At 30.3% G+C, this 20752-nt stretch overlaps 1 protein-coding gene across 1 annotated transcript in view; it reads left to right on the forward strand.

Moving 5' to 3' along the window:
• Positions 1 to 920: 920 nt before the first annotated feature.
• LOC129964278 (SPARC-like) overlaps positions 921 to 20752 on the forward strand; it is a 49818-nt gene continuing 29986 nt past the window's right edge. Inside the window, exon 1 of the mRNA XM_056079032.1 lies at positions 921 to 1024. The gene's annotated coding sequence lies outside the window, so the exon portion shown is untranslated. The remainder of the gene's footprint in view (positions 1025 to 20752) is intronic.

Consider the following 20752-nt stretch of genomic DNA (forward strand, 5'->3'; position numbering starts at 1 on the left):
AGGATGTCTTGATAAAAAGATGATTAAAATAGTTATTCACAGAATAATCATAAATAGAACATTAACTCCTTGATATAAGAATTTTCTTAACTTCCTAATTAGATGGTAGATGTTATTTGGGACAATTATTATTATTTTAATTCAGAGAATAATATGAGGGCATTTAAGGTAATGAGGTGTTTTCAAGTGATTTTTTCATGCAAATTACTTAATACTTTCATTTCATTGCAGATTAAAAATTCAAAATTCAGTAATTCCATAAGCGAATCAGACTCGCCATTGTATACGAAGAGGTTAAGAAAAACCAATATATGCAACTGAGGGGATAAAACTCACTTTTTGAGAGGAATATTAGCTTGCAATAACATCGAATTAAAAAAGTACTTCATCATAAGAACAAATGCCTGAAAATGGTTAGGTAAATTCATATTCAAGATGTCGTTGTTTTTAATAAAATACATTGGTTTTTTTTAAGCCTAAATATATATTTAAAAATAAATACAATCTAACATTTAAACAGCCCATTTTTCATAAGAATATTTTTCATATCTTACATAAAATATTAACTTTGTACATATTTTTACAAAATATTTTCTCCAGGCTTCTTAAGAAACAACATAGCCTTCTTAACAACATTCTTATAGTTTAAAATAAAGTTCATTCACAAAAGAAATAAATTTAAAGCATTAATCTGTCCACCTTTTAAAAAGTATGCCTCAGATTGCTCATATTAGATCAGATATCTGGACTTTCATTCATAACAATAAATGAAAATTAGATGTAAATAATTAGGTATTACAGCTCACGTCCATCATTTCGTAACTTCATGCCTTTAAGGGGTCGAAGCTAGCTGCTTTGGCGCCTTTTGGCGCTATTTGAATTTTTTCTGGCAAACCTAAAATGTTTCTTATTCATTCATCCCGCGGGACAGGGTTTTGGCAGGAGCAAGAAAAGAGAGCGGTGGCATCACGGCGAATGTCGTCTGCGATCATCGTTTATTTTTAAAACCCGGAACACACCACAGGTAATTTTAGAGTTTTAGTTTCTTTCTTTTCATTGTCATGAATTAACGTCCTGACAATTTTCACCGTAACTATTTTTGAATTTTGAAAGCAAAAGACTAGAATTTTAGATTTCTTTTCACGACTGTTGTTACTTCCCATCCGCAAAACAGGTCCAAGTAAACAGTTGCTCAAAATATTCATCGTCACGTTTCATACATTGCCAAGTACGGTAATCGGCCGAAGGTGTACGCTCGCGTCTCGAATAGAGCAATGCGAATTTTGATAATACTGATTTTAGAGCTATTCTGAGGGGGGGGGGGGGAAATCTTTTTTTTTAGTATTTATTAACATGCAAAAGTGTTCAATATTTTACTTTTTAAGTACATTTATAAACAAGTTGAAAAAACATAGTTTTAATCTTATCTATAGTTATCATAAATTCATTTCGATAAAAATTTATTTTTTAAATATTAGAATATGAATATCATTTAATTCAGCTGATAAAAGAATTTGAGAAAGAGTAGCTGAGATCTCTATACTTTAACAGAGATAATGATTGAATAAGATGTATTATTTATTAATTAATAATTATAAATACTTTAAATCTTATTTTGTTTGATAAATCTGTGCAATAGAATGACACTGATCCACTTATGCGCAATTCCTATTATCCGAATTTGTAATTTCTTTAGTTTCGTATATAATTTCGAATTTTAATTCATATATATGTATGTAACTTATAACTTAAAGGGCTTTTTTTTTTTTTTTTTTTTTTTTTTTTGTAAATTTTTCAATATTATACTGCGCCTTGTATTCCCTTAATTTTAATTTAAAGAGTTAAAGATTTTCTTTTTATGTCTGATTGCTTAATTTCTGGTTTCTATCCTGTTCAATTCGGATTTTTTTTATTTAAAGAGTATAAAGTTTCTTTTTTTAAAATTAAAAATGAGTATTAGCTTGTTATTGTAAAAGAAGTTCTAAAACGTTTTCATACGTTTTAACGATCGCAGATTTAATTTTCAAGCATCAGAAAATTTTTCTTTGAATCGAACTGAATACTTATTTTACTTTAAACAATTCGGGAGTAACTCTTCTTGTAAAAAATAATAATAATAATAATTTCTGTATCATCTTATCGAATTAATAAGTTCTGCTCTTTCGTAATGTGCATATGCGAAGAAAAATTCTGTCAAAATAGAGCTTCAGGCTATTGTACAACATCATGTAGAATTATTTTTAGTTAGTTTTAAGGGACGGCTAAAACGGAAAAAGATTTTTGTTAAAAGACAGAAATGGGAATGGTATTGGAAAAATTATTAATATATTGTTTTGAAGAAGAAACGAATGCAATTTATGAAAGAGAGAGAGAGAGATCGGTTTTGTATTTAAATATACGGAAAGAAGAATAGAATCCTATTTTGGAAAATCTTTCTCTTTATATGAATTTTTCCGCTTATTTAACGCTAAACAAGCGAGTAAAAATGATGAATTATAAAAATGGTGAAAATTTAAACAAACAAACATTCTAAATATTAATGTCGAGCAAACACTTGTAACTACACCATATTAATCCCTTCACTTTAGTGAAAGTAGAAATCGTTTTCTGCGTCGTATCATTTTTTTTTTTTCATCCTTTTATTTTTCTCTTGCATACTAGGAATATTGATATAAAGATTTATTTCTCAAAATTAAACTAATTATAAGAATAATGAAGAGACGTCTTTATCACGTCCATCATCTAACACTTTATTTTATGTTTCTCTCTCGAAGTGTAATAGATTTCGAAGTTAAATTGGCTATTGCGGCAAGACTGTATATCACATGAGCGTAAATAAATTTCATTGAAAATCGTTTTAAGATTTCTAAGATTAAATTGCTTTTTTTCTAATGATTCCATCTTTTTTACAACCCTTTTTAAATATAAGATAAATATTACGTGAAGTGATTTTTTAATTACTTTTTATCATTTATAGCAGGGATGTCATCTGCTATAAATGATAATTCTACTTTCATCAGTGGCATACGTGCCATTGATGAAAGTAGAATTGACACAATATTTTGGGCCCACCGCCGATCAAAAAACGGTTTGCATTTTAGTAAAATAACAAAATTCACTATAAAGTGTTACGAACAAACGCGAGTGTTCCCATTCCATTAAAAAAAACATATATTTGTACGGCTTTTAAAAATTCGCTTGCTGAGAAAGAAATTGATTTGAAAAGAATTGTTTCAGTAACTGATGGTGCTCCAAATATGGTGGGAAAAAATGTTTTCATTAGTTTATTTCCAACAGACGTAGGACATTCGATTCTTGAACTACACTGCATTATTCATTAACAAGCCTTGTGTTCTAAGAGTGGTTTAACATTTTTTGATAATATAATGTCCACACTATAATGATATATAATGGATCTCTTATATCATAATATATAAGGATCTCTTATATGATGATTATAATCATCTCTTATAATGGACTATTGCTTAATTTCACAAAAATTGTCAACCTCATATCTTTGTAGGCTTGAAATAAGCGAAATTAATAATAATAGAATAGGTTTAAAGTAAGCGAAAAGACTTTAATTGAGGCTTTGTGCATGAAGTCAACTCAATGTATAATGGCTTACTAATGTATAATAATGTTCGCTGGTTAAGCCGCGGGAACGTACTTCAAAGATTTGTTGACTGCTTGGAAGAAATCAGATTGTTTCTGCAAAATGTGGGGGGGGGAATTGAACAATACTCACAGTTGTTGGATGTTATGTGGCTCTCAAAATTGATGTCTTTACAGACATATGCCAGCATTTCAACGAATTGAAAGTAACGCTTCAAGGCACTGTGGATGTTGGATAGGATAGAATAGAACCTGGGACCTTGTGGTTCGCAGACCACAAGACAAAAGTAATTACTCGTATCCCGTAGCTGTAGCTTATGCTTTCACCACAGTACAAAATTCCAAAATTCTAGCAACTGTTAAAAAGAATTCAGTAGCTGTATCACTCACTGCAAATTCAGAAACACCTTCGACCAAGCAAGTCACCAGCGACAAAAGAGTGCGATTTGCTGCTCCAAAACTAGTGACAAGATCTGGACGTCCAGTCCACATTCGATTTCGTTACAAGTGACGTTTCTTCATCGTTCGAGTAGTTCACTGGGGGTGGGGGGTACTGTGGTGCACCGATGAAGCAAAAATAAACTCACGCGCAACTTAAAACAATTCGTTAATGAACTTAGAAGTCGTGCGAAAACTCAACTCTGCTTTGTTGATTTACGTGCGTTCGAGAGATTTGAAATACACATCAGCGTTACCTCTGTTAATCTACGATAGTTATATTTAAATATAAATTAAATGTAAATATTGAATGTTTATGTCGTCTCACTTTGGATTGAATTATTTTAACAAGAACACACCTAATGTATGGCAGCACGATTTCTTCAGTTTCGCTTTAGTCATCACATACTAGTGACCTAGAACGTGATCTTTTCTTCATTTTGAAATACTTTAGTTCGATTGACGAAGGTATGAGCTTATCAGTTTAAATACTATTGACTGATTTATATCTTTTATCAAATATGATCGATAACGCAAGTTTAACTATGCAAAATAATATCAATCCAGAAATAAACAGAGTGGCTGTAAAACCACCAGTTTTTTAGTGACATAAACCGAAATTATGGTTTTAGAAACTTGAGGCACAGTTTTCGAACAGTAATATCACTCAAGATTTAACCAAATATAACATCGTCATTGCTGCATTAGAAGAAAATGTGCTAGATTTTGTCGTAGATATTTTAACAAATCCATCAACGGATTATAAATACGGCACTTTGAAAAATCCATTCTGTATAGATTAACCGACACTGACGAATCCAGGCTAAAAAAAGTACTGACCGATCTTAGCCACGGAGATAAACGCCCATCCGATTTATTGCGTCCAATGAAAGATTTAACAGAAAATTCCATCTCCGGAGAAGTGATAAAATCTCTTTGGCTTCAGCGTTTGCAGAAATGGCTAATAGGATCATTAATATATATCATCAATATTTGAAGCTGGACTGTATGTTTCCAGGAACAATATTATTACAAGTAGTTCCTAAATTTGAAATGTATATGTAATGATATTTTAAACTTTAATTTCAATTTAATTCATTTCCAAGGTTTTATATTAATTTAGCCTATAGTAACTTCATTCTAAAATATAACCTCTTATTTCGTGATCCAATTCCACTTTCTCTACTTAATTAATTCAAGAGAAGCTTTGTAAAATTGCTGAATCGGCTAAAAACCTCACATTCCCACTATCCGCCAGAAGGGATAGAAAAATGTCCAGTAAGCACATTCTTTTTAAAAGATCCCTGTGTTTTCCATTACCTTGTCGAAGCGTGTAGCAAAAATCCCTATCGAAATCTTAATAATATATTAGCACTGTAAAGAAATATTCTCCCTATCAAGATCTCAGGTTATATAAGACCAGGGATAAAATTTTCAAGAGCTTTTCCCTCATTCCTGTCTGTGTCGTTCTGTGTTGTATGTGTGCTCATCGCTAGTAAATAATGCTTGCATGTATATATATATATTGTAACTGTTAGTTATTATGAGTCCAAATGAACGACTGAAGAAATTTACACCATAGATCAGGAGTGCCGAACTTTTATGGATCAACGAGCCCTTTTTTTTCTAAAGAAATGTTTAATGAAGTATAGCGTGGCGTACATGAGAAACCAGACGAAGAAAAAGTTATTGAAGAATTTATTTCCGAAATTGATTCTTCAATCAAGGAATATTCTCGGTTCAAAGAATTATCGGAAACGCTCAAGTTTATTATGTACCCTGATTTGACTTCATTTGATAAATTGAATGAGTCCCAATTCGATTAGTTGGAAATTAAAGAATTTGAGATGCAGCTGATTGATTTCCAGTCTATTTCAATATAGATTCAAAAAATTATTGAAGCAAGGTAAAGAAATTGAATTGAAACAAAAAGAGTAACAAGCAACATAAATAAAAATGTCAGCAACGAAATTTTGGAAACATGGAATTCGATTCCAAACTCATTTAACTGTTTTGAAAAGCTGGCTCGTGCTATTTTAACCATATTTTCATCTATCTATGCCTGTGAGTCATTATTTTCAGAGGTGAATAACATTAAAGACTCTCTTAGAAACCGTTTGGCAGATGACAACAATTCAGCATGCATTCTACTAAAAGTAACATCTTACAGTCCTAATATAAGTTATTTGTCATCTCATCTGCAACTACAGGAGTCACACTAACGATACTTTAATTTGAATGACTCGTATAATTAAAACCTTTACTTCTACACAGTGTAAAATGTATTTTTTCGTAGTAAATAAAGAGTTTTGAGTTGTTATTATTTAGTTTTATTATTATCACAATAATCAAGAGACAAAATTATTTGACGGCACGCTATACTTCATTAAACGTTTCTTTAGAAAACAAAAATGGCTCGTTGATCCATAGAAGTTCGGCACTCCTGATCTATGGTGTAAATTTCTTCAGTCGTTCATTTGGACTCATAATAACTAACCGTTACAATTTTAAAGCTCGATGAGAGAAGGAATTCTGCGATTCACGAAAGGAATTTGATATTTTCTCCAAAGGTTCTTTTAAAAATCGGAAGAAATGCGGCATGAAAAACGCATTCATGGAATTAATAAATTTGAAAATTTAAATGCTCTTAAAATTTGTTCAAATCTAGGTATTATTTTCTATAGCAGACAGTTTTTTTCGGAAAATTTCAATTCCTTCATCGCATTTGAAGTGAAAAAAATTTTTCTTGTGAACTTTGAAAAATTAATTATCTGAAAGGGATTATTATTTTTTTTGTTGTTATTTTGTTATTTAAAAAGTCGTACGAAATTAAAATTAAAGGGAAAAAATGCAACAGCAGAAAAAGAAAATCTGAAAGCAGTTTGTTAATTAACTAGAATTAACAATCTTTTGTCAAATATTTTATTTTTATAAACAGTTTCTAGTTTGATGTATGATTCCTTTTCATACTTTCATTAAAGATAATTAAATTATGAATAGTTAATATCCGTGTTAGGTTTTAAAAAATGCTGCCTCTCTCTCATTCGTATTTGTACTTGAAAGATTTGTGCCTAAAATTTCAAATTAAACAATCGAACAACATTTACAATCGGTATGATATTGCAATATGAAACTTTGTCAAATCCCTCAGTCTCAACAAATAGAATGATTCCGCCAGTTTTCTTCTCCAACGCAATTTCACCATTTTGAGCTATTTACGAATGCTTAACCAGTCAGTATGTTTCATCATTATTGTACAACTTATTTTGTTGCGTTTATCATTTATTATACTTTTATCATGATAAAATGTAGGTGCTGTGATAAGTTGCAGATCATCAAAGTTGATTTCCATCAATAAATTAATCTGGTCAACAGAACCCTGATGGGCGATCCTATTAATGATATTGTTATTCGGTATCGATATGAATGATATTTGTTGTGACTGGCGAAGATTTTCCTCCGCATTGGTCATGCAGTGAAAAAATGAATGCTTTTGAAACATATCTTGACAGAGAAGAGCCATACTGATTTGATATGTAATTCATATGACCCATGGATGGCATTCATTTCAGATGAATCTGCCAAACTAGGTTCAGTGCATTTAAACTGAGAGAATGATTATTTGGTTTTGCTTATTATTTTTAATCTATAGATGATGAATAAATAGTTGGTCGCTAAAGTCGAATAGTATTAAATTAAAACAAACCATTAATAATAGAAAAGTTAAAATTCTGTTAAAATGTAAAAATAAATTGTCCAATAATTAAAAGAAGCATTTCATAATGTACAATATATATATATATATATATATATATATATATATATATATATATATATATATATATATATATATATATATATATATAATTCTCTCCTTATTGTGGGGAACTCTCCTGAACCATGGATTAAGTCGCCCTTCTGAGTAATGGAATGGAAGCGATGCTAATAGAAATGGGTCATGGTTGGTTGATGAAACAATGGCCAGTTAGCTAAACAAAACTTTGGTGATGTTTCATAAATGTGAAGAGCATCTCCATAGTCACGATTATTATACACCAATAACCCATAACTCTGCGAATTTTCAGTTATCTAGTCTGGTCTTTACCATAATGATATGTCATTTAAATAAGATGTCGAAAATTCGAAGATTTTAATATCTAGAAACGACCATGAAATCAGGTTTGTTTATACGTGCATCCTATCATTGTCTGTACGTGCAACGAATGTCTGAAATGATATCATTCGACCATTGGAATTTAGATTACAATTATACGAAAGAGAATACTCCCAATTTTTCTGAATTTCTCTAAGATCTTGCTATTCAGCACAGCTTAGAAGCAGCCATGATTGCAAGTGTCATTTCTGATCGAAAGAACATTCTTCTCCGTGAATCATTGAATTTATATACTTTCTTGGAAAAGATGCACGCTTTTACAAAGGTTATATTTCATCAGCTCAAAAATAGAGATGTAAAGACGAAACGATTTTATTAAAATTCTTATGAAAAAGAAAACTCAAAGATTTAGTACTAGAGTAAAATAATTCCCAATTCACATGAATAATTTTTTTAAATTCAATTTTCAAACAAGAAGTTGGTTAAAAGAAATAATACCGACCGAACTCAATTATGAGGAATTACTCAAAAAAAAAGTATAATGATGTTATTATCAAATAAAGTGAAATAGGTTTCTCAAAATTCATTTACGAATCTTTCGAAATTTCTATTGATATGAGGGAAGATAAAAAATTCCAGCTCCTATAAAAAGCTGATAGCTTTATTATTTCAACAAAGTTTTAGATTCTAAATCTTACGTTACAGCCTTTACAGGGGAAAATCTATGAACCAGTTTCTTTAGCGGTTATTGCGGAACATTTCTACTCTCTAACTGGAGGAGCCATCTTTTATGTTTTTTCTATCAGTCGCGTTTATGTAGGCACTCGCCCACATTTCTGTCACCTTGGCGTACTTCATGGCCATTAGATGTGTCGTGAATTTTGCCCTTAAAATTAAGAGGAAAAGGAAAAAAAATGGCCTCTATATAGGAAAAAGCAGAAAATGTTTTCTATTCAATAATTCCAAATATCTGAAAAATTTGTCTGCTTCTTTATTTCGACTTGTTCTCTTTTATTCTACTTAAAAATAAAAAAAAAAAACAGTTCATGTCTATATATGCATAATGAATCATTTCTTTGAGCCTTACGCACTACAACTTCTTTGATTCATATTTTTTCCATTTTTCAACTCATTTTCACTATTTTAATAACTGGTTAATAAAATAATTTCTTTCTATGTTTTTAATTCAAACATGGTGAGAAAGATTTTATGTGATTTTAAATAATTAATTCACAAAATAAGTTCAAAATTAAATATCATAAATATTTTTTGTACGTTATATATCTTTATTTATTTAGAACTGCACGACTTTTGTTGAAAAAAAAATCATGTAGGATAGGATGCAAGATATAAATAAGATATAATTTATAAATTAAAATATTTTATTTAATATAATATAAATATCAATATTATGTATAGCATCTGATATATAGTATATATATTTTCTAATTTTCTTTAAAAATACTGTGTTTGCATCTTGCATTCCTTTCTTTTCGTGGAAAGTAAAATATAGCAATATCGCAAACTTTGTATAGTTATCTTCAACGTGTTTCATACACGTTCATTTCACACACTTCCATTGTCAAGTTAGAAATGGTTGCTGTCTGAAGTGATGGAAACTATTTTAACGAATGTCAGAATTAAAAATAAAAATTCCTTTAAACATGTTGCAATAAAAAACACTAACACTATCGCCCTGATGCGCATTGACGTTCTGGAGATTAGAACTCATTTACTGTTGAGTTTTATACGGAATATCGCAGAAAGAACACTTTAAGATTAAGTTTTAAAACTCCAGTCATGCAAAAGTTGGGTCAAAGCGGTTAAGTGTGTCTGTCGTGCGGCCTAGCTATATTGTTTCCGTGTTGTATCGAAAACGGAAAGATAGTTAATTCTGCAGAAATTATATGTAGTGCTAGTATATGAGAAATGGTGTGTTTCCTGAAAAAAAACCATATAATCAAATTGTATTATGTGTTATTGTCTGTTATGATGTGTAATTAGAGGACTGACATATCGACCGTTTTTATGTTTTATGGAGAAATGTATTTTGCATGTGTGTGAATAGTTCCTTGAATTTGATTGATTTTAGTTAGAATTTTGCGCCTGCTGGCGAATGTAATGCCAAAGTATAGAGGATGGTTATTCCTGTAAGTGAAATAAAATTATTTAGTGATAACTAAGTCCAATTTTCATGTGTCCAGTAATTTGACATTAATATGAATCAAATATCCGCAACTAAGCAAAACATGAAACATATAATTTAAAAAAATACAAGTCTTTTTTTTACGAAATTGTAAGGTATTTTACTTTCAGAAGAAATTTTGCTCGATCATGGAGATTATTGTATATTTCTACAGATTGCCTCTACTAAAGGCAGAAATGGCTCCAAACCGAAATGTTAGACGTAATGCGTTCATTCATGTGCTAATTAAAAAAAACAAGAACGAAATTTTCTGAAAAAATACGAAAACGGAGAATACAAAGTCAATGAACAAGAGTTACTTTGGAACTTTTTTTAAAAATCTTGAAATAGTAATTAAATTGATATTTGAGGATTTTTATAACGCTATTGAAGATTTTTATAATGACTAAATAAGGTTTTTTCTTTTTTTTTTTCCTTTTTTTTTACTAATAATTTTTTTAAATAATTCTTATTTTTTATAATAATAATTTTTTTAACCAAATCTCTACAACAATTTATTTGCTCCAATGTTATATAATCAATATAAATCATGATAGTTATTGAATATTATAGCAACTATGAATGCTGTTTTTCTCTGTTGTTAATTTTGGAAAGCTTTTACCACATATTCTGAAATGCATATAATAGAGCATTATTTCATATATATATATATATATATATATATATATATATATATATATTCCATGCTCACTCTCAAAGTTTGAAATTTCCCTCAATGGCACTTACTTTCTAGAGTTTAAACTCATATTACAGACTGTTTGCGAATCTTCATACGCTATTTTAAAAAAATAATATTTTATAAATAAAATATTTAAAAATGCCGCACAGAGTTTCCAGATGAAATCTTTTACACGCTAAATAATGCTTACATTTATGGAAGAATGCCAGTGGAATCAATTTGATTGATGCTTCAATAATATAATAAAGTTTACTATCTATTATTAATTGTCTTACACTGGCCTGTGAGGTCCGGTCCTTTCTTTCGTACAGTAGGGAATGTAGTGACTTCTAAAATAAAGTACCATTTTCCGTTTCATGTGCATCATGTGAGCATGTATTGACCTGTTTGGCAATACTGTATATTATAGATTTAAATTGTAAGAAGTCTGTGTGTATTCGTCTGGATTATTATACTGAGCGTGAATTAATCACTAGAATTATATATATACTATATATATAAATGCTTTTATGCAAAAGAAGAAAATGCTTCAGACACATTTTGATGAATCGCCAAAAAACAAAAACTATGCTATGTGCCATTCCACTGATTCGATGACACAGAGGAACAATATCCGGCACCCACTCGAAGAAACAAAAGGAATATTTTCATTCTGCAAACACTTTCATCGCTAACGCATTGTTGATCTGCTGAGTGAGCATCTCCCTTGCAAATATGCGCACGTGGAAGGACTATTTAGAGAAAGAATAATATTGCGTTAAGCTGTCGTCTGCTCCACTTCCTCTTCTGCAGAGAAAAATATTCGAAAGAAGCAGAGAACCACCAATTACAAGCTTTCAAATAAAAGTTCTTGAACTTTTGCAGACGAATTCTGTGATTTTTTTTTAATTGTCCGTCTGCGTGAACTTTATTGTAAAAAGTTTCCAGCGAAAGAAGAAAAACAGTTTCTGTTAATTTTAGAAATATAATCTTGTGAATGTCACCATATGCATGTTGAATGTTTTCAACTTTTAAAAAATAATTCTATCTAACGTTAGTAACAAATTTTCGTTCTGGATATTTTCTCTCCTTTTTAAAAGCATACTTTTTTCTAATCCTCAGAATAATCTAATATTTTGCTTTCTTTGCGATACATAAGTTACTGCTTATTCAGATTTAGTGAGTGATAAATCGTGCTTAACTAGAATAAGTACTCGTCTTAGCAGGTTTTTTTTGTTGTCCCTTTAATGATATCTCAGATCTGACTGTCACAAATAAACTAACGGAAATTGTAATAGAAAATCTCATTCACATTGGCTGAGTGCATTAGAAATAACAAATGTATAACAATGTTAAGTTGCAAATGTTTAAGAAAACAAAATGTCTGGAAGGGCCGTTTCGGGTCATTACCGCGTGCCGAGATATACTCTACAGAAAAAAATAAATGCGATTTTCCGCCGCTATCCGGAGTTTATGAAGCTGGTGGTGTCAGATGAAACCTCAGATAGACAACATTCGAAGAAACATACGAAGTAAATAGTGAATGGAACATTTGAGAGATTTGGATTCAACATCGATATCTCTGTGATTTCTAAAATTTGCGTAAAACTTTGCATCATGTTTCACAATTAACCACAAATGGCTTTTTTTTTTAGAAAAATGTATCTGGAATAAAGTTGTCTGATTTAATAAATCATTTAATATAATGATTTAGTATTTTACAATTGTGATTCTTGTAGATTAAATAACTAATAAGATAGAAATGAAAATGTAAGAAAATTTATTTCTAATATTATAATTTGACAACAATAAAAAATAAAGTATACAATACCTAAATTTAAAAAGATGCATTTGTAATCAGATTTTATTTCAAATATTGTATATCAGCATAAATTAGGTTATTACAAATATAGATAAATTCTTTTAATATAATCTACACGAGGAAAAATGTACAAAATTTTTTTAATATTTTTTATAATTTTTTTTTCTGACAAATAATATAATAAGTTTTATGTAAAATTTTTCATAAGTGGTTGTTACTGATCGCTGATTTCCTATATAATTTTTTCTAGGAATATTTTTGATCGGCACATAGAATTTTCACTCGATATACCGAAGCTCTTTTGCAATAAAAAAACCCAGTTTCCTAGAAAATGTTCTATGCATAGAGATTCTTTATCTACGGAAGTTCTATATATAAAAATTCGACTTTAGCTTTTTCTTCCCTTTGATGATACCTTGTTTTTTTTAAATTTATATTTTATACAAGTATTAATGCTGACGACTGGAAATTTATTCGGTAGAGTAAATTATTTTAAAACCTATTCTTCAGATTTGTGCTGTTTTTAGTAGTAAGGATTTTTCAACAGTATTGACGAGAAATAGCTACGCCAGAATAAGAGGGATGGGGTCATTGCACGCGGCTAAAGTTAGCACATTTTTTTAAATTTGGTTTCACATAATTTTCTGTGTGTGTGTTTTTTAAGAGCAATTTCCGATTAAAAATTAACGTATTCTGAATGAGAAATTTATAATCAAAGAATAAAATATTTAAAATTTAGAGCATTCAACTATATTTGTAAATTAAATTTTTATATAATAATAAAATATATTACATACTATTCTATTGCAAAGAATAGAAATTTAATAATAAATATTAGCAAATATCAGCGTTTATAAAGGATACAGTTTATTGAATTGAATGAGTCTTTTCCATTTTGAATACGCATTTAAATCTTTTTTATAATTAGAGTTCTGCCAAAAGTAGAATGATACGCATAGTAGTTAGTTAAAAAAATAAATACTCCACAGCTTGAGAGAGTCTAATATATATAGAACTGGCGAATTGGAAATCATGTCTTACGTCAAACGTTTGGAGCCCGATTTCTGATGTTGTTGCAGTTTGAAAACAGAACATTATGTAAAGGAATTGAAATGGTATTATTGAATTTTACTGTTTGAAAGTGCCTCCGTATTGACTCCTTTGTTAAAAATGGAAATAAATGTGCTCTGAAAATAAACAATACTTAAAAAATAAAAGTTGTCAGTAGTCGAGTTGCTAATATTTAAGAGAAAATTTAAACTACCGTTCGCAAGGCGTATTTAAAGTTGTAGACCAATGATATGCATTGACAGCTGATTCAGATCTTTCATGAATCATGGATCAGAATCGGAGTTTTCTTGTTCACTGACAAATTGCTTTGAGGGTTCAAACAAATGCATAGTTTTTGACGGAAATTCACTTCTCGATATCCTGAACAGTGAAACCGTCTTTAAAGTCGGCTCCTTCACCGGATGTGTTGTTCAGTTTCATAAACAGTGAAGAGTAGGTAGTGTGATTCTTTCTCATTTTGTCAGTAACGTAAACTTGAGTTCTGAAGAACTTAATGAAATGGTAGCGATTCAACGAAAGACTTGTTATTCTAAGTGCTTCATTTTCTATTCACACTGCCGTACTAATCTGCATTGCTGTACTTTCTGTTCTGATTAAGCTAATTCCTTTGCACTTATTAATACCCGCAAGGTCATTTTAAGATTGAGAAATCACTTATTATTATAGGTTATTTTATTTCGCCATGGCTATTTTAAGATGGCTAATGACATGTAGAAAGTACATGCCATTGGGGGTACATTAGATCATAGAGTATTGCTATTTCAGTGTTTTTAAATAATTAATAGAAAATATTAAAGAATTCACAACTTTTTTAAGAATTCCTTGAAAAAGGAAAAAAAAAACCATATCAGAAAGTTTTATTTATCAGGTGGGAAATAAATAGCACTGCATTATTTCCCTTTTCCAATTTTGTACATCTTTCTCTGTCGTTTTTGAACGTTCTTCCGTGTTCTTTCAACTATTGCGGAGAACGCAGATAATTAATATCCGCTTGATGAGAAAATATATAAACAATTTAAAATTAAAAAAGTAGCAAAGAATGCTTCGAGGAAAATGACCTTAGTTAGTATGAACTCTATTGCCATATTCACTATATACTTTTTTTCGGAATAAAAGTCTTAAAGCTTATAATTGTTTCCCTTTACAGGAAGTATTCCTCAACCATTGTAATGAAAAAAGAAATGTAAAATAGCATGATGATGCCGAGATGAATGTGCAACAACCGATTGAAAATCTTTTATAATTGCATCTTCTTGTTTTAAAGGATGGAAAGGAAAAGTCTGTTATGAAATAAAAGGAGTTTCTCTTCATAATTTTATTCATTCTCAGAAGACCATTTTATGCTTTTCCTGTGCGAATGGAGCTAATTTGATTACGAAAGAAAGTAGACTGGGCATCTGAGAGGGTGTTACAAACGCGCTGATGGATGTCACTTTTTTTAAACGCTCTCTGTTGAGCATCATCTTGATAACGCTAATTTCATTTTATCTTTTCAAAAATCGGATCAAGAAAGGTTAAAAATCTTCCAGTCGGTGAGGATTATGTAACTGTTGAATAACTCTTTGTTTTAATATGAAAACTGTCGTCGGTCCCAGATATCGTTTTATTGCGCGAAAATAAAATAAACGAACTGCTGATAATCTATCAGATTCTGTTAGACTTCTTTTCTAAAACGAATGCAGTTGTGTTTTAGAAATCGGGAGATACTTTTAAATCAGGAATTTCATAACATAATAATAGACAACATTGAGTGACAATTGTTGAAGATCGAATGTCTGTTAAAAATACGACCCCCCCCCCTTTTCCCAAGTCACTAGCGTTTATGTGGTGTTAAGTAGACTATTTTAAACTAGAAAATAATTTAAATTTCGATTTAAAAATAAAATTGAAATATTTCCTCATTCGGTTTTAATATTTATCACATAGCAATCTCAAATGCCAGTTTTTTTTCTCTTCAGTTTTTTTATTTATGCGTTCGATGACATGTATTTGTATGGAAGCCATGAGGCGTTATTCAGTTCAGCAAAGATGTCAAGGATCATAATGATGTTTATTGCCGGCGGTATTGAACGAAGATGCATAAGTGAATGTATAAGAAATTAAAATAAAAAAATATTTGTGAATTAAAAAAAAAGAGGAAGAAATGAAGAAAACAAATGAATACATTTTGCTAGTAGTAATCCTAAATTTTCCTATGGCCAATTCAAATGCACATTTAATTTATGTAAATTAAAAGTTGATAAAGAAAATTGTAGAGAGTCTAATTTTATAAAGATGCAAAAGTAAATTTTTTATAGATGTATTATTTGCGTCAACTAAAAATCGAATTTATATAGCGCATTTAATACAAATTTTCTGTATGAAACAAACAAAAAAAAACCCCTCGAAATTCGAAACTGTTGCGACTACACTAATGAATACCATACATAATGCCTGATTGCAAAACGCGACACATTTGCTTGCAATGCATTCTGTTTGCCGCCATTCAGATGGCTCCACTTCGACTCCACTGCTGTTGAATGCTTAAAAAATGAAGACTAGTAAAATGAAAGCTTTGCGAGAACAAAAGGCAGTGCACTGCATCTCCAGCTTATTCTCAGCTAAATGCAAAACGTCGCTCGCTGAGAAATGACGCATTCATAAAATGTGAATATCGTTGAAGTTTGTAGGATATTAAGTACTTGACCTGTGCATAACTTTCAGTTCACATCTTTAATTAATGAATGCATTCTAGATGCTAGATATTTTGGCACTTCCTAAAGGGCAAACGATTTCAGCATTTTTAATTAATTTATGCTTTCTTTCATTACAGGTTTAATTATTAAATATTCTGTCCCTCGATGTGCACACTAGACACGCTATTGCATAAGAAGAAGTTAAATAATAATTTCTATTTCATTGTCACTCAAAATCATGTGTCGTTTAAATTCATCGCATGAAGGTTCACGAAGAATATAATTTGCTTGTTTCACATCTATATAATTTATTTTGTCCGTCAGAATCCGAAGATTTATAAATTATTGCACTGAAGAGTTATTACTATTGTTGTTTTATTTCTTTACTAGCCGCCTTTGGCGACCAGCCGGTTCGCCAATCTTAATGCTAGTTAAAACTTTAATAAATAACTATTTTATGTAATTTCTACTTTAATAGCTTCTTCATTAAAATATTTTAAAACTTCAAATTTCAATTCACTCAGAATAATTATAAAAGCCTTCAGTCATAACGTAATCTGTATCTCTCCAATTTTCTCTTAGCTCCCGTAGAATTTATGCTTTAAACTAAGTGGAAATGATTAATCTGAAATTAATATAATAATATTTTTTACTGAAACGAAGCATTTTTTTTTTTTTTTTTTTTTTTTTTTGTAATATGATTACTGAAAACAGAGTCATTGAGCATTTAAACCTTATGAGCACAAAAGAATATCTTTCTTAATTTATCTCAATCTCTCAAGAATATCTAATATCTCAAGAATTTGTCAACAAAATTTTTTCAGATTCATCTTGAGCAGGTATATTAATTAACAATGTTTAATTTTAAATGCATCAAGCACTAAGAAAATAAACAGAATCGTTTAAAATAATCGGTCGAAAACAGGTTAAAAAAATTACTTAAAAAACGATGAACTTAAACTAACATAAATACACTTTAATTACAAAAGCATACAACTAACCTAAAAATAATTTAAATCGAGTCCGCTTCCGTTGAAATGTAAACAATCAGAATACAATGCGCATGCGTGAATTTTCAACGCCAGTTACGGTAACGCAAATGCGTGAATTTTTCTACGCCAGTTGGGGTAATACTATGAAGATTAGAAATTTTTAATTTCCTTTAATCTGTTTTATTTTAATTCAAAAGTACTTCAGAATGAATCTGAAAGATCGATTCATTAACAATGTTTAATTTTAAATGGATAAAACATTAAGAAAATAAACAGAATTGTTTGAAATAATCGGTCGAAAAATGTTAGCCCTAGCCTCATTGCTGTTGAAAAAAAAAAAAAAAAACTGAAGCCTTACTCATTTGGTGGTAGGGAAAATGAAAGGATTTTTTTTGGCGGGAAAGTTAGTTTTTAATTAATAATTAAAATTCTAATTAAAATTTGTAAAAAAGGGACCCCAGGTGCACATTCCCGACCTCTAAGGTATACATGTACCAAATTTGGTAGCTGTAGGTCAAATGGTCTTTTCTGTAGAGCGCCAACACACACACACACATTGAGCTTTATATATAAGTATAGATGATACAGTCGTCAAAAAGAAAAGGAACATCGCTGTCATTTTGTTATTTATTATCGCATCTTCACAAAATGGGTGTCGATGGATTAAAGGGATAGGTTTGTATGGAGACAGATAAACTGATGAACCGAGTGGATGAACGTAGTTAATTAATTAATATCTCGAAATGTTTTCATTACGGAAATCGAGATTTTATAACCATTCGACTCAGCAAGTCTTTTTATGTATGTGTATCAAATTTCGTTTCAAAATTCGTAACAAATTCAATGGTATCAAATTTCGAGGCAATTCTTGAGATAAATGGGGTATCCACCCAAGAAGAGCCAATTCGCCGGGGACCCTATATGAATGAAATCTCATTTTGTTAATAGCAAAATAAGACTTTCTTTTCGCACTTTTATTCCCAAGAATTTCGGAAGAATAAATAACGCGATTCAGATTTATCCTTATTATGAGTATAAATTTTCAAATTATAAATATTTTTTTTTAAATTTAAATATTGAAGAATTTCCACTACTTTTAAAATCACTTCATCGTTTAGGCTTTTTTAGTTGATCCCGCCCTAACAAATGGACAGACATCTTATATTTTTATGGCGAATGAATACGTAGATTATCTCATTTTTTTAAATTAAAAAAAATCGCGAATGGGTGGGATGCGAAAATCGTTAAGACATTTGAAAGCAATCAAATTGTCGGTATTTATTCAGAGAAGGGAATTTTATTTTCAATCTGAATAGGAGATAAATTTTTAAATGGCGCCCATTTTCAGATATTGCTGCCTTTCTCTGCGTAATAACTGAATGTATAAACATATGGGCTGAAAATCAAGGAAATGCGTAGTGCAACAAACAGAATGGAATAAGGATTCTAAAATAATAAGAGTTATGTGTCCATCAAAACGCGAAGATTTGTTTTTGTTTTTTTTGCTGTGGAAATCAATCAAAAATAATTATACAAAATATTTAATTAAAATTTTTAGCAAACATCCATTTCGACGAATCCTGATCGCCAAGGACAGCTAGTAACAGATACAAATAATTAAATAGCCTTCTCGAGGCATGTTGTTTAAATAATCAAAAATTCTAGATAAATTTAACTGTTCATATCAATGATACAAGCTTACATTTAAAAACAAACTTTGAGCAGCTTAAAAATAAAAGGCAAATGTTTTTTTCTGAAAAAGGGCCTTATAAATGAAACAAAATTACGGCAACGCAGTTCATGCGCATGTTCAACTTCCTACTGAGTAATATTTTCAATCATTTGTAAGATTTTTTAAATTTAATTTTTTTAATCAGAAAGAGTATTAACTCGTTCGCTGCCACTGTTCATGCCCGTGTTTCGGATCATCTATCCAATTAGATAACTTATTCATTACAGCATGTATCTGCAGTATATGATGGATCATCTCATTAGACAGTAGGTATTAAATAATTAGACACGAGGTTTGTTCATTTATAAAATGAATCGTCATTTTTAAAAATCTAGAAAAATAAAGTTAATATTACACATATGATTGAGTAACATTAAGAGACACTTGTTTGGGTGCCACTCACACATTGCTCTTACGGCAAAAAAATCGATTTCACGTGCCTTCCTTATTTTGGGATTCTTCTTTATAACCTTGATTCAGTACCGTATCATTTCTTCTTTTCACGAATTTGGAAAAAAAACTTCGGGTCAATTGTTCATCGGCGACAATCCTAAGAGATGCGGAGGCGGTTTTGGAGGTCTTGTAAGAAAAATGGCTGCCAACGTGTGTTCGTAGGTCAGATAAATGCATTGCTTGCAGTGGAGAGTATTTTAATAGCTGTCATCAAAATGCAGAGGATCAGTATCGGCATTTATTTCTTTTTATTCATTTGCATTTCTTTATTTCACTGTCGATGCAGCGGACGTGAATCGCAGATCGGCAGCTGACACGCTAAACAGCAGCAATTATTTTATCGAAACGTTTTCGGAAAATGGAGAAAAATTTTGGAATTTCTTTCAATAAATTCGTTATGTCTTCCCAAACATGTGCCATGTGATCAAAAGTATCCAGGCACTTTCGTATCTATGGAGTTTCATCTCCAGGAAAGCAGGACTGATTGTCTTTGAGCTTTGACCGTGCAAAAAATTCACACGAAGTCACATTTTATATCGTGATGATTTGATCACGGAGGCATTCAGCTCACCTACCAGAAAATGACGAATTAGAAGAAGAAAAAAGATGTTAGCTCATTCCGTTTAACCGAAAGCAGATAACAATTTGAAACTTTGAATAATAGTATTATTTGAAATGAGTAAAGTGACATCATTTTTGTAAAAATATCATGAACATTTAGAAACATAATCAAAAAATTTTTTAAAGTATTCAAAATTTTTTTTAATGTATTCAAAATCTTTTGCAAGTTTTTTTTGCTTATAAAATACAGGATTTTCAACCAAATTATATAAAACGTACAGAATATATGACAAAGAATAATATCAAAGCATTGTATGAAAAATCGTGAAGAATGATTTTTTAAAATTTTATTGAGGAAATGTGTGTATGTTTAGTAACTAAATTTCAACTGCGCATGCGCAATGCCAAATATTCG

The sequence above is a fragment of the Argiope bruennichi genome, chromosome 3 (genome assembly GCF_947563725.1).
Source record: "Argiope bruennichi chromosome 3, qqArgBrue1.1, whole genome shotgun sequence".
In the NCBI taxonomy this organism is placed as follows: Eukaryota; Metazoa; Arthropoda; class Arachnida; order Araneae; family Araneidae; genus Argiope; species Argiope bruennichi.